Source organism: Camelus dromedarius, chromosome 15, assembly GCF_036321535.1.
Source record: "Camelus dromedarius isolate mCamDro1 chromosome 15, mCamDro1.pat, whole genome shotgun sequence".
NCBI lineage: Eukaryota > Metazoa > Chordata > Mammalia > Artiodactyla > Camelidae > Camelus > Camelus dromedarius.
In genome coordinates, this window is record NC_087450.1 from 25377699 (window position 1) to 25392320 (window position 14622).

Here is a 14622-nt window from a genome sequence, read left to right on the forward strand (position 1 = left end):
AATTAATGATAGATGTGTGTTTATTGCCATTTTGAACTTATCTTTGCAGTTGAATTGGTATATCCTCTTTGTTCCTTTCTTCTTCCTTTTGTGGTTTGGTAATTTTCCTTTGTATTATCATGGATTTTATTTAATTTTTGTGACTCCTTTGTAAACTTTTGGCTTGTGGTTACCCTTTTTTGTAAATGTATCAACCCATTACTATAACTGTTTTTATTAAACTGATAGTAACATGATCTCAAACCCATCCTACTGTTAAAAAAATTAAAAAAGAAAGAAAAAAATATTCTATATTTCCCTGCCTCCCTCTCCCACTCTCAGTGATTTGTATGTCTTCTTTTATAATTTCATGTTTACTTTATTTGTAATTCATGAGTTATCACCTTTCCAGTTGTGTGTTTCTCATTTCTGTAGCATCCTGCTGCTTTTTTTTTAGAATAGCCCTTTCAATATTTCTTTTAGCATGGGTTTAGTGTTGCTAAACTCCTGCAGCTTTTTTTTTGTCTGTGAAACTCTTTATTTCTCCTTCTATCCTCAAGGATAGCCTTGCTGGATAAAGGATCCTAGGCTGCATCTTTTTTTCATTCAGGGCTTTGAATATATCTTGCCACTCCCTTCTGGCCTGTAGTGTTTGTGTAGAGAAATCAGCTGAGAGCCTTATGGGGGTTCCCTTGTAACTTACTCTTTGCTTTTCTCTTGCTGCCTTTAGAATCATTTCTTTATCCTTGACTCTGGCCATCTTGATTATGATATGCCTTGGTGTGGGTCTATTTGGGTTCTTCCTGTTTGGGACCCTCTGAGCTTCCTGTACTTGGATATCGGATTCCTTCTTTAAGTTTGGGAAGTTTTCAGTCATGATTTCTTCAAAAACCTTTTCAATCCCCTTTGATCTTTCTTCTCCTTCTGGGACCCCTATTATGCGAAGATTGGGGCGCTTTATATTATCCCATAGGTCCCTTATGCTATTTTCATTCTTTTTTATTTGCTTCTCTTGTAGTTCTTCTGAATGGGTGCTTTCTGTTGCCCTGTCTTCTAGATCACTAATTCGTTCCTCTGCATTATCTAATCGGCTTTGCACAGCTATTAGATCATTCCTCATCTCTGTCAATGAGTTTACCCATTCTACTTGGCTCTTCTTTATAGCTTCAATTTCATTTTTGACATATTTTATATCTCTAAACACTATCTCTTTTAATTCCTTCAGCAATTCGATCACTCCTTTTTTGAAATCTTGATCTAGTAGGCTATCGATGTCTATTTCGTCGATCTTTCTTTCAGGGGATTTCTCTTGTTCTTTTAATTGGGAAAGGTTTTTCTGCTTCTTCATCTTGCTCATACCTCTTTGGCACTGTGGTTTATGGAGTATCAGTTGTTTATTTTGGTCCTTAAGGATTTTATCTATCTGATGCCTATTTAGGAATAGAACTTAGGAAAAAAAAGAAAAAAAAATAAGAGAGAGAGAGAAAGAATTTTAAAAGAAGGGAGAAAGAGGGTTTGAAAACAGTGTATAATGAATAATAGAAGAGTGAGTTGAAGCAGAGTATTAATTGGGTTGAGACGTCCTTTTGAAACCTTTGCAAAAAAAAGGGGGGGGGAGATGAATAGATGTATTTGAAACCTGTGTCTAATCAATAGCAGGACATCAAAACCCAAGAGAAATAGAAATGAATTAAGAAGTAAAGATTAAGAGAGTAACAGAAAATAGAACAGGTAAAGACAGATTAAAAAAAAAAGGGGGGGGGTGGTGGTTTGTCGGTGTTCTTCTGGAGTCTGTGTGCTTTTTTAATGTGAAGTCTTTCTGTCTTCGTCCTGTTTTGGAAGCTCAGCTTGCTGTTTTCAGAGGCCCTCCGTTGGCGCCCTCTTCTGTGCTGCTCCCAGCACCTGTCGGCAAGCAGATCGCGCCTCCTCCTAACACTGGGTCAGGTGCAGCTCTCTGCTGTGGGCGGGCGGGTCGCTGCCCCTCCGGATGCCGCAGTCAGATGTTGCAGACTGGCCGGGTAGGAGGGCGGGTCGTGCCCCCTCCCAGCACCTCGGTCAGGGGCTGTGTTCCTGCCCGAAAGGCGGGGGGGGGGGGGGGCGGCTCACCCTCTACCTGCGCCGCCGGTAGTTCCGCTCTCTCTGCGGCTGCGCGCTCCGCCCTGGTCAGCGCTCGCCCTGGTCGGCGCTCCGCCCTGGTCGGTGCTCTGCCCTTCGGCGCTCCGCTGGTGGGCTCGGGGAAGACCGGGGGGACAGCCCTGTCCCTGCTCCGAGCCAAAACCCAGCTCCTTGTTTGTCTTTGTGGAGCAAGTTCTCTGAGGGACCAGAATGGAAGGATCCTATCTGACCCGGGCTGCAGGCCAGTCTCAGTCTGGCCTTTGAGGCTGCTAAGCCCTTCAGTGCGGATGCAGGTTTCGCCCCCGCCCCCGCCTGAGTGCTAAGCGCGGAGGATATGGCGGCTGTGCCTGAGCCCCGCCTCTCTTCCCCCGAAAACTTTCCGCGGGTTTTCAGAGATGGGGGTGTGCACCCTTCCCCCGAGAGCACATCAAGCTTGCTGTTTTATGGAGGGCCCAGGTTGTTCTGCCCTGTGCACCCACAGCCACGGCGCGCAGCCCCTTGCGTTCCCCCGGGGCTGCCTCCGTGCAGCCGCTTCCATCCTCCGCCGAGCTTGTGCAGCCTCGCCGTGCCCGCAGCTGCCGGCCCGCCTCTCAGGCTGGGTGTCGGGGGGACGCTCTGTGTCTGTTTAACTTAGTTCTGTTAGTCAAGGGCTGCTCTGTACAGATCCGAGCCTCGGAGGCTCCCCCTCCGTCCCGCTGGCCTCTCAGTTGGAGAGGGGAGACCCGCGAGCGAGCGCCAGTCCTCCTTTGCCGCTCCCTCCCCGCGGGACCCGTCCCTTGCTGCTTTGCCTTTTGTTCTTTCTTTTTTCCTTTTCTCCTACCAGATTTTTGGCGTCTTTATCCTTTGAAGAGGGCGATGTTCTGTCGGAGTTCCACAGGTGCTCTGGTTGGTTGAGTGGGTCTGTAGATGTGGGTCTTGGTGTATTTGTGGGAGAGGGTGACCTGCGAGCGTCCTTCTACTCCGCCATCTTCTCCGTCTCTGACTGCAGCATTATTTATAATAATAAAAGTCAAAGGTGATTTAAATGCTCATCAAGAAAAGAACAGATAATAAATCGTAATTGTTCATGAAGTGAGATGTTATATAGCACAGATAAACAAGCTAGAGCTAAAGTTATCAACATGACAAACTTCATATGCTCACCATAGTGAGTGAAAAATCACATTGTAAAAGATACTTACAGTATACCATTTACTTAAATGTTAAATAAGCATGCACAACAATATCATATATTGTTAAGTACACTAACATATGTAGAAATGATGTAAAGGGATGCTTGTGAATGATAAACACCAAATTCAGGTTTATGGTCATCTCTGGGAGACAAGAGGGAAATGAACATAGGAGCCTAACTGTATGAAACGTTTTATTCTTAAGCTGGGTAGTAGGGACATAGGTGTTCACTCTATTATTCTTAATTATTCTATTATTTCTTGTACTTCTTTTTTTCAAATGAGCAAATTTTTCATCACTAAAAGAATTTTTGAAAGGCCCAAGTTTTGGAATTGGACTTGAATTCAAATTTTTGTCCTCTTTACTAGCATGATTTGACTACGTTTTAGCAGGATCACTGTTAAGCAGACTGAAGAGCATCAAACAAAAAAGCAGGAAGAGTAGATAGGAGGCTTTTGTGGGCATCAAGGTAATTCTCAGGTTTCGCATCTATAAAATGGAGATAGTAATTCCTTATTCCACAGGGTTGTGTTAAGGTCAAATGAGATAACTCAGTTCAAGTAGATAGCTCAGTGTCAAGCACCTGTATGGAATTTTCAGTTACTATTATCTGTGGTAAATCTAGAAGGCTCTTGATACACGCTTATTAAATTTCAAATGAAATAATATTAGTTGTTGTAGGCGAGTGGGGGAAACAGGTGAAGGTGGTCAAAAGCTACAAACCTCCAGTTATGAGATAAGTCAGTTCTGGGGATGTAACATCTACCATGGTGACTATATTTGGCATATTGTATATTTAAAGGTTGCTAAGTGAGTAGATCTTAAAAGTTCTCATCACAAGAAAAAAAATTGTGTTCATGTAAGGTGATAGATGTGGACTGGACTTAATTGTGGTGATCATTTCAAAATATATACATATAGCAAATCATTATGTTAAACATATACAATGTTATGTGTCAATTATATTCTCAATAAAACTGGAAAAAAAGAAATGATGTCAGTTATCAACAGCAAATAGGTCATCAGTTCTTTTCCTGCCTACCAGATTTCTCAAAGCCTCAACCCAAGAGTTGAATGCTGCATTCAATTTTTCATGTTTACTGTTTAATTATGTCTTGTGTTTAGGTCATGACTACACAGGTCAATATTTGTCTTTAAGGCTGGGTTAATGTCCTTGACTTGTTAGATAATTTAGATAATTGAGATGCCCTAGGCAGGGCCTGTCTAAATACATGGTTTGTGCACCACAGAAGAGAGCCTTGACACGTTAAATGTCCTCTCTCCCTCTCTCTCTCCCTGTCTTTCTGCCTGTCTGTCTCTCTCTCTCTCTCTCTCTCTCTCTCACACACACACACACACACACACACACACACTGAAGTCCATCCTACACTTTGCATTACTCTTCTCACTTTAAGTTTTTTAGTAGCTTCAGGTTACTACAAGCTGAGCCTTGCAAAGTGAATCCCCTTGGCCTGCATCACCCTATTGCCCATGCTGGCCTCCCTTTCCCGCCTCTCTCTGCTCCAGCAAAACCGAGTGATGTGTTGTCTCCCCTCCACACCTGCGCTGCTCCATCAACAGCCAGGTGTTAGCACAGCCTTGGGATGTGCAGGCCTCCTCATCAGTCTAACCTCCCAGGGGGAGATGGAACAACCCAGGAACCCAGGGAAGATCCCCTGTGTCTGCTGCAGAGGAGAATAATGTAATGAGCAGTGCGGTAGAAACCAGGCAGACATCAGAAAGCTGGGACAGAGTCAGACAATGTGCTGGATTTTTTGATAATTCCCTCCTACCATTTAATTGAATAATAGCTGTAAAATCAATTATGAACACCATGACTTAGTTTTCTAATTAATTAAAACTACTTGGAGGATCTAAAAGTCTTAGTAAACAAATCTATCTGTTGCAAATCTTGCTCAAATATTCTGCAGCTGGAATTCCAGGGTTCAAATTCCCAGCTCTGCCTCTGCACAGAGAGGTAAGTAACTTGTGACCTCTGGTAAATCACTTCACCTCTGTGCCTCTTTAAATGGGAGGAATAATAGTGCCTATTTCATAGGTTCATTGTGAAGATTAAGTGATTGATTATGTGGAATCTTAAGTGAAGATTACGTATAAGTCAAATAGTGCCTAATAATAGAAAATGTGCAATAATTATTAGCTATCATTCTCTGCCTAATCTGACTGGACCAGAAGAATTCTTTTGTGTCTTCATATAAGTTGTTCAGATTTTTAAAACACAAGCATGAACACTGTGGTAGTAAACATTTTGCAATGTATCAGAGTATTGAATCAACCCTGTACACCTTAAATTAACACAATATTACATGTCAAATTTTATCCCAGTAAAGCTGAGAACAATAAACAATAAAAACACAAGCATGATTTGACTCTGTTTTAACAGGATTACTGTTAAATGGACTGAAGAGGATCATAAGAGAAAGGAAGACCAGATAGGAGGCTTTGATGGGAGTGAAGGTGAAAGATTATGGTGGTTTGAACAAGGTGGTAACACTTGAGGTGGTAAGAGATCTACACAACACCTACTAAACAATGCGTGCTTTCTGGTACCCATCTTTATCATAAAGCCAGTGCCTTTGTATGTGTGTTGTGTGCATGCATGTGTGTATGTATATCTCTGAGCTCTAGTCTATTCACTTTATCTATATATTTCTTCCTCTGTGAGCACTATATTATTTTTATCATGAGGATATCATGAGGATAAACAAAATGTACAATTCCAGGACCTTAGCAAAATAACAAGTAGGAATAAACATTTGTCCAATTATAATTACATCAAACCACATTCTCAATCACAGTATCCTTCTTACTGGTAGTGATAAACAGCAGCAAAAGAATACTAATCTTTCAGCTTATATATATTCTCAGCATAGTAATTCAAAAGCAGATGTAAGTACCTTAATTCCTTCCATGTTTAAATTCATTACACTGCAACTAAATATCATGTTTTTATTTTTTTATAATATACAGTTGCCTTTACTGATAATATGAATATTAACATTATACTGTTTTCAATTTTGTTCATATATTGCATATATTAATTTAATGCAAGGCAAGATTTAGAATTATTTATCAATAGTAAAATTCACTAGGTATCTAAATATTTAAACACAGGACTGTAAAAGGAATCTGTTTTCAATTTTGTTTACTTACATATTCTCTCACATGAAAGGATACAGAAATCCATTAGTTTTTAACCAACTCAGAATTACAGTTTTTCAGATTTAAAAATGATCATCCATTTATATAGATTTACAGAAGAAAATAACTGTGAGTTTCTTTGAACTATTCAAATAACAGTTTATACATTCACATTACTTTTTAGTAAGTACAAATCTTCAAACTTGGTAATAATTTAAAAAAATCTCTAATAATGCTATTTTTCTACCTAATAAAATACCGAGGAATATCATTTCTAGTAGTGAACAGTTCAACGAAAATACTGGCATAATAATTTTTTTGTAGACCATTCATAAGAACACTCACACAAATTCCTTCTCTGGGGTGCGATATTCTTCTGTTGAGGAGTTTGAAGCTTTCCAAGGAAAAGAGTAAGTTGTATGCCCAAGATGTCTCTTGAAAAATTAGAAGCAGCATAGTAGGACAAAACTAAGGAAATAATTACTTAAATTATGGTGTGTCTACCTGGTGAAATGCTGGGCAGCCATTGAAATTTGAAGACTATACAGCATATGAAAAATATTTATGCTACTGAATAAAGAAGGAAAAATCTATAAAAATTGAACAAATACAAAGATCTTGACTATATGTTTAAAAATAATAAGTAAGAAATGGAAATTAATAGTTACTATGGTGGTGAGATCATGGGAGAATCCTCCATTCTGCAGATTTCCTGTGATTGTAATAATAATAGCCGTAAGAATGTCTTGAATATCTGCTTTTGTGCTAGGCACTGTACTAGACACTTTGTCCACATGACATCTAATCTTTACAGCAATTTATATCAGTGCTTCTCAAGCTTTAGTGAGCATTAGAATCCTCTGGAAGGCTTGTTAAATTACAGATTGCTGGGTTCAGTCTTTAGACTTCTGGTTTAGCATTTCTAACAAATTCTTAAAAATGTTGATGCTACTGGTCCAGTGCTGTAGACTGATTGTATTCCCCCCTCAGTATTCATATGCTAAAATCCTAATCTCCAATGTGGTGCTCTTAGGAGGTGGGGTCTTTGAGAAATGATTAGGTCATGAGGGCAGCACCTTCAAGAATGGGATTAGTGCCCTCGTGAAAGGGTCCTAGGGAGCTCCCTTGCTCCTTCCTCCATGTGAAGACACACCAAAAAGACGACTGTTTGTGAACTAGGAAGTGGGTCTTCTCTGGACACCAAATCTGCAGCTGCCTTGATCTTGGACTTCCCAGTTTCCAGAGCTGTGAGAAATAAATTTCTGTTGCTTATGAGCCATCCAGCCTGTGGTTCTCTGTTATAGCAGCTTGAACAAAGACATCCAGGGTCTACACTTTTAGAACAACTGATATAAAACATAGTCATTCCCCCTGTTTTACAAGTGAGAAAATTGAGAGTTAGAGATTAAATAACAAAGCTAGTATGTTGCAGGGTCAGGATTTAACCATAAGTTTGTCTAACTCCAAAGTCTGTCCTTTTTGGTCTATGCTTTACTTGTTCTTTAAGTAAGATCCTGTTGCTCAACCACAAAGTTATTTTTTCAGGGTCATCCACTCAGGGTGCTGCACAACTAGGTGACTGGTCACTAGGGGGCTTCTGAAGATGGCATATACCTGGAGGAACCAGAGGCTGGCTCAGTTCAGAAACTGAGATCTTCTTGGTATTCCTGAGTTGACACGAGTTCAGGGAGATCCCATGCATGAAAAGAAAGCTCTCAACAGGCTGATGTATAAAGTGAGAATGCCAGCTTAATAATTTACTATGAGAAATGTAGTTACCATGGGACCAGAAATTCCTGGTTGGCCTGACCAGGCATGTTTTCCCTGGAGACATGTTATGTGCATGAGAAACCAAATTATCAGAAGGTTGCTTCGTGACCATGGAAAGAAGACTAGCGGACTTATGACTCAAATATTTCATGTCATTAGCTCTGTTGGCATATCTCAGTGCATATGTTTCCAGAAAGGAGACAGCACGTCAGGTGGATTGGTATTCAAGTTGGACCAACCAAGTGCTTCACTGGACCCTGGATGCTGCTGAAATGGTCCCATGCCATGGGCTACTAGGAGCCTTCCTCCCCCATGTTTCTAAGACCAGTTTGCCTCCTTTCAGATTCATTTTGCTGTCTAAATAGCTTCAACCTGATGAAAATCAAGACTTGTAGGTCTGGGACTGTTATGGGTTGAATGATTGTGTCCTCCCTAGATTCGTATGTTGAATCCTAACCCCCAAGGTGATGATGTTAGAAGGTGGGGGCTTTGGGAGGTGATTAGGTTATGAGGGTGGCATCCTTATGAGTGGGATTAGTGCCTTTATAAGAGTGGTCCTAGAGGGGTTCCTTGCCCTTCTGCCATGTGAAGTCACAATGAGAAGACATCCATCTTTAAGGAGGTAGACCCTTACCAGACACTGAATCTGCTGGCACCTTAATCTTGGACTTCTCAGCCCTCAGAACTGTGAGAAATAAGTTTCTGTTGTTTATAAGCCACCCAGTTTATGGTATTTTTGTTACATAAAAGAACTGATAGGGAACCATTTCCCTCTTTAAGGTGAACTTACGTTTGTCTACCCTGATCTATTTTTATTTATAATTAAAGTTTCACTCTTAAGGGCAGTCTTACTTTTATCAGCAACAGCTTGATTTTTGGATTGCATAAGTAAATTCATGGAGATATTGGTTTTCTTAGCTTTATGGATGTGAGCCTCAAAGTTTAGAGAAAAGATAGAGAAGGGATGATAGTCCACATCTAGTGGCATCTATGAGACCTTAGATTGGCTTTCCACTGTGCTTAATGTTTTTCTGCTTCTTTCTGTCTCTTGGTGGTTCCTTGAGGGCTTTGATGATCAGGGCAGAAGCAGAAGGTACCACCTCAATCTGGGCCTATCTGTTCTGAATGGTCAGTTTCACTGTAATCCTCAGACCCGTCCAGTCACCAGTCACCTTGGCGATGTCATCACCAACCTTTTTTGGAGACAGATCCAGGGAACCAATCTTGGGGGCCAAGGCAGATGTGGCACTGACTTCTCTACTGGTGCACCTCAGGTATACGACTTTGATCTCATTGGGGTCAAACTTAGGCGGCTGGTGTCAGATGAACCCAGATTCGGGACAACTGAAGAAAGTTGCACCTTGGCCTCCTCCAAGCCAAAAACCGAAAGACAGCTGGTGAGGGTCTGAGAGGGCCCTACCCTGGCCAGCATAGTGGGGCTTGGAGTGAGAGGCATAAGTAATGCTCATCAATGAAAACAGATTCAAATGAACACATTTAATTTGTTGACACACAAGGGCGATTGCCCTTCTGGGGCTCCTGGCTGGGGCATGCCCTTCACATGTTGTTGTTGCATTCACTAGACCAGTGGTTCTCAAAGTGTGGTGCTATTACAGGTTGAATTGTGTCCCCCTCCCAAAATTCATATGTTGAAATACCAACCGCTAATCCCTCAGGATGTAACTGTATTTGCAGATGGAGCCTTTAAAGAGAGAAAATTAAATGTGATCACATGGGTAGGCCCTAATCCATGTGACTGCATTTGGAAGTAGGGCCTGCAAGGAGGTGACTGAGTTAAGCTTAGGCCCCTATGGGACCCTAGTACAGTATGACTGGTGTCCTTATAAGAAGGAGAGACACCAGGGATGCACACACACAGAGGAAAGGCCATGAGAGGACATAGTGAGAAGGTGACCATCTGCAAGCCAAAGAGAGGCCTCAGGAGACACCAAAACTTCCAGCACTGTGATCTTGAACTCCCACCCTCCAGAACTGTGAGAAAAGTAAATCTCTGTTGTTAAAGCCATCCTGTCTATGGCATTATGTTGTGGCAGGCCTAGCTGGCCAAGGCAGGTTCCCTTCAGCAGCACCTGAGAGGTTGTAGAAACACAACTTCCTGGGACCACCCCAGACCCACCAAATCAGAAAATCTGGAGTGGGGCCCAGCAATTTGAGTTTGAGCAAGCCTTCCAAGTGATTTGGATTCTTGCTACAGTTTGAGAACCACAGTCCTATAGACAGTGTCCTATAGACATTTTTAGGTTACTTGCAAGAAGGGACTCTAATATATTCTAATATATTCCATTCACGGACAATATAAATAGTAATGTTATATTGCTTTTATAGTCCTTTTTTTGACAGTACGTAGACAAACATTTTACATTACCAGTCTCGATGAGAGTTAACTAGGACCTGTCCATGATAATCATGATCAAGAGGGTTGTTGGGTTATTCACAGTCACGTGGATTTAAGAGCCTGAACTGTTTACATTCAAATCACTTATGAGATGTGTGACCCTAGGTAAGTTACTTAGTCTCTCTGCGCTCATTTACAAAATAGAGACAATGAGAGAGTATCATCTAACAGGCTTGTTAAGAGGCTTAAAGCACTTAGAACCCTGCTTGACACCTAATAAGGACAATATGAGTGTCCATTAAGTGAAATGATTAAATGACTTCATTAAGTTAAAAAAAAAATAGCAGCTGGAGAGGTTTGGGTAAGCTTTGGTGACTTCTCTTGGAGCTGGTCCATGAGCCTGCTTTCTACTTTATCTCTTCCTAAGGCTGACTGGCTAGTGAGCACTTAATAGCTGACCCCTGTCTAGGAAGGCTACTTTCTCAGGGTGTTCCTCACACGCTCCCCTGTAGGTGACAGAACCCCAATACCGTTGGTGTAATGCTGTTACAGAGTTTCTCTATCAACTGTCTCTGGTCCATTGTGGTTGAGAGTTACAGATCTTCCCTCTGAGAAGATAGGTCCTTGGTTAGTGTGGATCAATGCAGGCATGTGTCTCCAGGTAGCATTAATTTTTTCTTCTAGGAATACTTAGAAATTACCTCTTCCTGGGAGAGGACACTGGCGAATATATGTGTGACAGCTTCACTAATGCTTTTGCAATCCGTATTTGTTCGGAGAGAAGGCTTCACTTTATTTGCTCCTATTTGGAGGAACTTTGAGAGTTTCAATTTCAGGACATTCCAGTTAGAAGTTTCTTTAATTTGTTGTGCTTCCCTTTATGCCTAGAACTGCATTTTTAATATCTAGGCAGATGGTGTGTAAACACTCAAGAATTTTACACCCACAGTTTGCTTGGTGTGCTGGTAGGGCATTTCTTCAGTGTATAGATTTTCTTCATTCTGATTATGACATAACTGCTAGATTTCATCAAATGACTTGGAGGAATTTGAGTATATCCTACCTCTTTTTACACCTTAAGCAGAAGTTTCCGGCTCTTATTGCCTGCAATTTGATGTGTATTTCTTTTTTTCTCTCAACCAAATCTTGCAAAATTTTCTATAGATATTTCATTAAGGGGAAACAGACATTTAGGTTCTATGTGACAATTGAACTTACACCAAATTATACTCAAGGTCTTTGAGTGCTAATGTGTTCTGAATGATAAAATAGAGTTTTTGTTTGTTTGTGTTGTTTTGCTTTGTTTTTGTTATAATAGAGAATAAGGTTGCATGGTTTTAGCTCAGGTCTTTTGGATGAGGCTTTGACTTGGGACCCAGGTGCACACTGGCCAACCTATTGATGAAACAGATTAGAATTTCTAAGGTAAACTTTTTCACAAATGTGAAGAGTTAACCTTGTATAATCCCTGCTATTATTATCAGTCTTTTCAAAGACAAATATTTATTAACAAATATATATTAAATACTCATTCTTTACCTAGCATTGCACTTGCTTCTGTGAGGGATACAAGACATGTAAGACATGGCTCTTGTCCTGAAGAAGCTTAAAAATCCAGGTATAGGTATCAAACAAGTATGCACAGATAAATTCTATGCAGAGCTATGTGCTTGAGGAGAAAAGTGGGGTTTTTTTCCCCATTTCTGGCTTTTTTGAGGTGAAAATTTTCTGAGCACACTCCAGGCTTCTCTCTCCCTTTTATTCACTCCACCCCCATGGAGGGGAGGAGTGACCCATGTGACTGGTGAAACATACTCTAGATGGTTCCATCTTTCTTTCTCCTCTTGGGAACTAGTTTGTTCACAGATAGCGTGGGCTCTCCCAAATGCTTCTCTTCCTAAGTGTATTTTTTACCTGGGCATGTTTGTACCCCTTGCCCAGGTCTGGGGCTGCCTAGACTGGGAGAAAGTCTGCCTAAATAAATCTAGGGGTTAGTCTTAGCTAAAGTACTTGGTAATAAAGTTGGTGTTTTGGCTTCCATATTTATTCTTTTATTTAACTCTCAGTTTTTACAGAAACCAGGTTAGGAAGAGCCCTGAGTAGTATATGATGCTGCAGCTAACATCCATGGTAAGTCAGTGTGGGCTGTATGTGGCTGGGGAAGACTTTGTGACGACTCACTGGAGTTAGATCTTGAATGACTAGGGTTTGGAATCAGAAAGAAGATTTGAACTCTTTTCAGTCTCATTGCAATCTCTTTAACTTTTAGACTAATGTAGTAAGGAAAAATAACAATGATTTTCTGATTGCAGATGACCTTCTGGGGTCAGGAAAAGGATTTTCATGAACATCACAAAGGAAAAGGAACTGAGAGTTGAATGCTAGATTTTTGTAATTTCCCAGGTTTGTAGATAGAAGTAAATTATGTTCCTGACCGGCTGAACTGCAAAACCATTTCTAAAGACGTGTCATTTGCCCAAACCCACTAGTCAACTCATCCAAATTCTTAGAGAAATGGCTCCGTCTGCCAGAGGACACGATACCTTCAGGTTCTACCAGTTGAGAGCAGGAGGGGTAGGAGGCCGCCTCCTAGAACCACTCAATATCTTCAGTGCTTCCCACCTTTCCAGGGTCTTTGGGACGGACACTGAGAATCAGTTGCCAAATATGAATCACTGCCATCGGAAGACATGTTTGAAGGTGGCTCCTCTGCCTGCTGTGGGATTGTAGGCAAACCAGCTAAACGCTATGAATCTTACTCCTCTTGGGTCAGACGTTGGAATGAGTGCAGGCTCTTCAAGATCACTGCCACACTCCTGGACAGAGCTTTTGTTAGAAAATTTGTGTTAATTAATCAACAAGTTCCTGGAGCTCTATAAAACCTTGTGGATTTGAATACAAAGAGAAAATGTCTATTATCTCCAAATTAGCCCTCCTGCTGTGCTTTCAAATGAATCTGAAATCCCCATTGACATGCTGCAATGGTGAAAAAACTTCTCAAAGGTTATTTGAAATCTGAGCTAATTGCAAAAGGATTGATTTCCAGCAAATGTGGCAAAATGACCAAAAGGGATTCAAGACAATGTCTTACACAATGTGATGCTCAATAAAAGGTCACTGACTCAAGATGAGATTAAGGATTCCTTAGCATGTCTTGAACATTCATGTGCTTTATTGCTTCCTCCACTTCCTCTGTGCCCCAGATCTTTCCTCATTCCATGCCCAAACAAGTTACCAAATGTTGGAAGAGGAAAGCTAGAGTCCTGCTGTGTTGATTTTGCTTTATTTGTTCTGGATTTAGAGTTAAATCCTTCCAGTAGATGAACTGTATCAAGGGCTTTTCATTTCATATTGCGAAGTGTGTTGTTATGCACAGTTCATTCTATTAAAAAATGAAACACGTAGACCTAAATTAAAATGCATAATGTAGATCCCTCAGAGGGGGCTTCTGAAACACCAGGCATGAAATGTTGCATAGATTTCTTGTTAACCAGAAAATTATTTCAGCAAGTGACCCTTCCTGAGGCTTCGGGAAGGAGCCGGGGTGTCATGAGCCTCTGAAGCTACAAGGTGGATGCTTGATATTACTCACATTTTTCTCAGTTGCCAGCAACTCTACGTTGCCATCTGTCTCAAGCTTCGCCAGAATCTACCTGTGGTTTAAAGGCCAGAAAGGTCTGGACAACAAGAGGGCTTAGGGAAATGATGAGGAAATAAAATATTTGCAATTTTTTTGTTAACTCTCCTCTTGACACACTGTGTGAGGTGTTCAGTTCTTTCTCAGGTTTCATGCTGTGAAGATACTTTTATGATGATTTTTTTTAAAAAAGACAAAAACCAACTTCCTATGGTGGACACAGTCATAACATAGTGTCCAGAAATATGTCCTGAATACAGTTATCAGCCCTTATATTTGAGCTATTTGGTAACGCTCTCAGTGGAGAAGTAAACCGCTGGAGGAAGAGGTCTCTGCGAGAGAAGCTGAAATTTGTTCACTAAAACTGAGTTCCTCTGTAGCCAAAGGGAATGAGAGAACTGAAATGTTCATCAGCAGAGTTCAGAAAAAT

General features: G+C 41.0%; 1 protein-coding gene across 1 annotated transcript in view; it reads left to right on the forward strand.

Annotated features, from left to right (window-relative positions):
- ASB3 (ankyrin repeat and SOCS box containing 3) overlaps nucleotides 1-14262 on the forward strand; it is a 145990-nt gene extending 131728 nt beyond the window's left edge. The window contains exons 17-19 of the transcript XR_010384174.1: nucleotides 5672-5790; nucleotides 12622-12685; nucleotides 12868-14262. The gene's annotated coding sequence lies outside the window, so the exon portion shown is untranslated. The remainder of the gene's footprint in view (nucleotides 1-5671; nucleotides 5791-12621; nucleotides 12686-12867) is intronic.
- The last annotated feature ends 360 nt before the right edge of the window (nucleotides 14263-14622 follow it).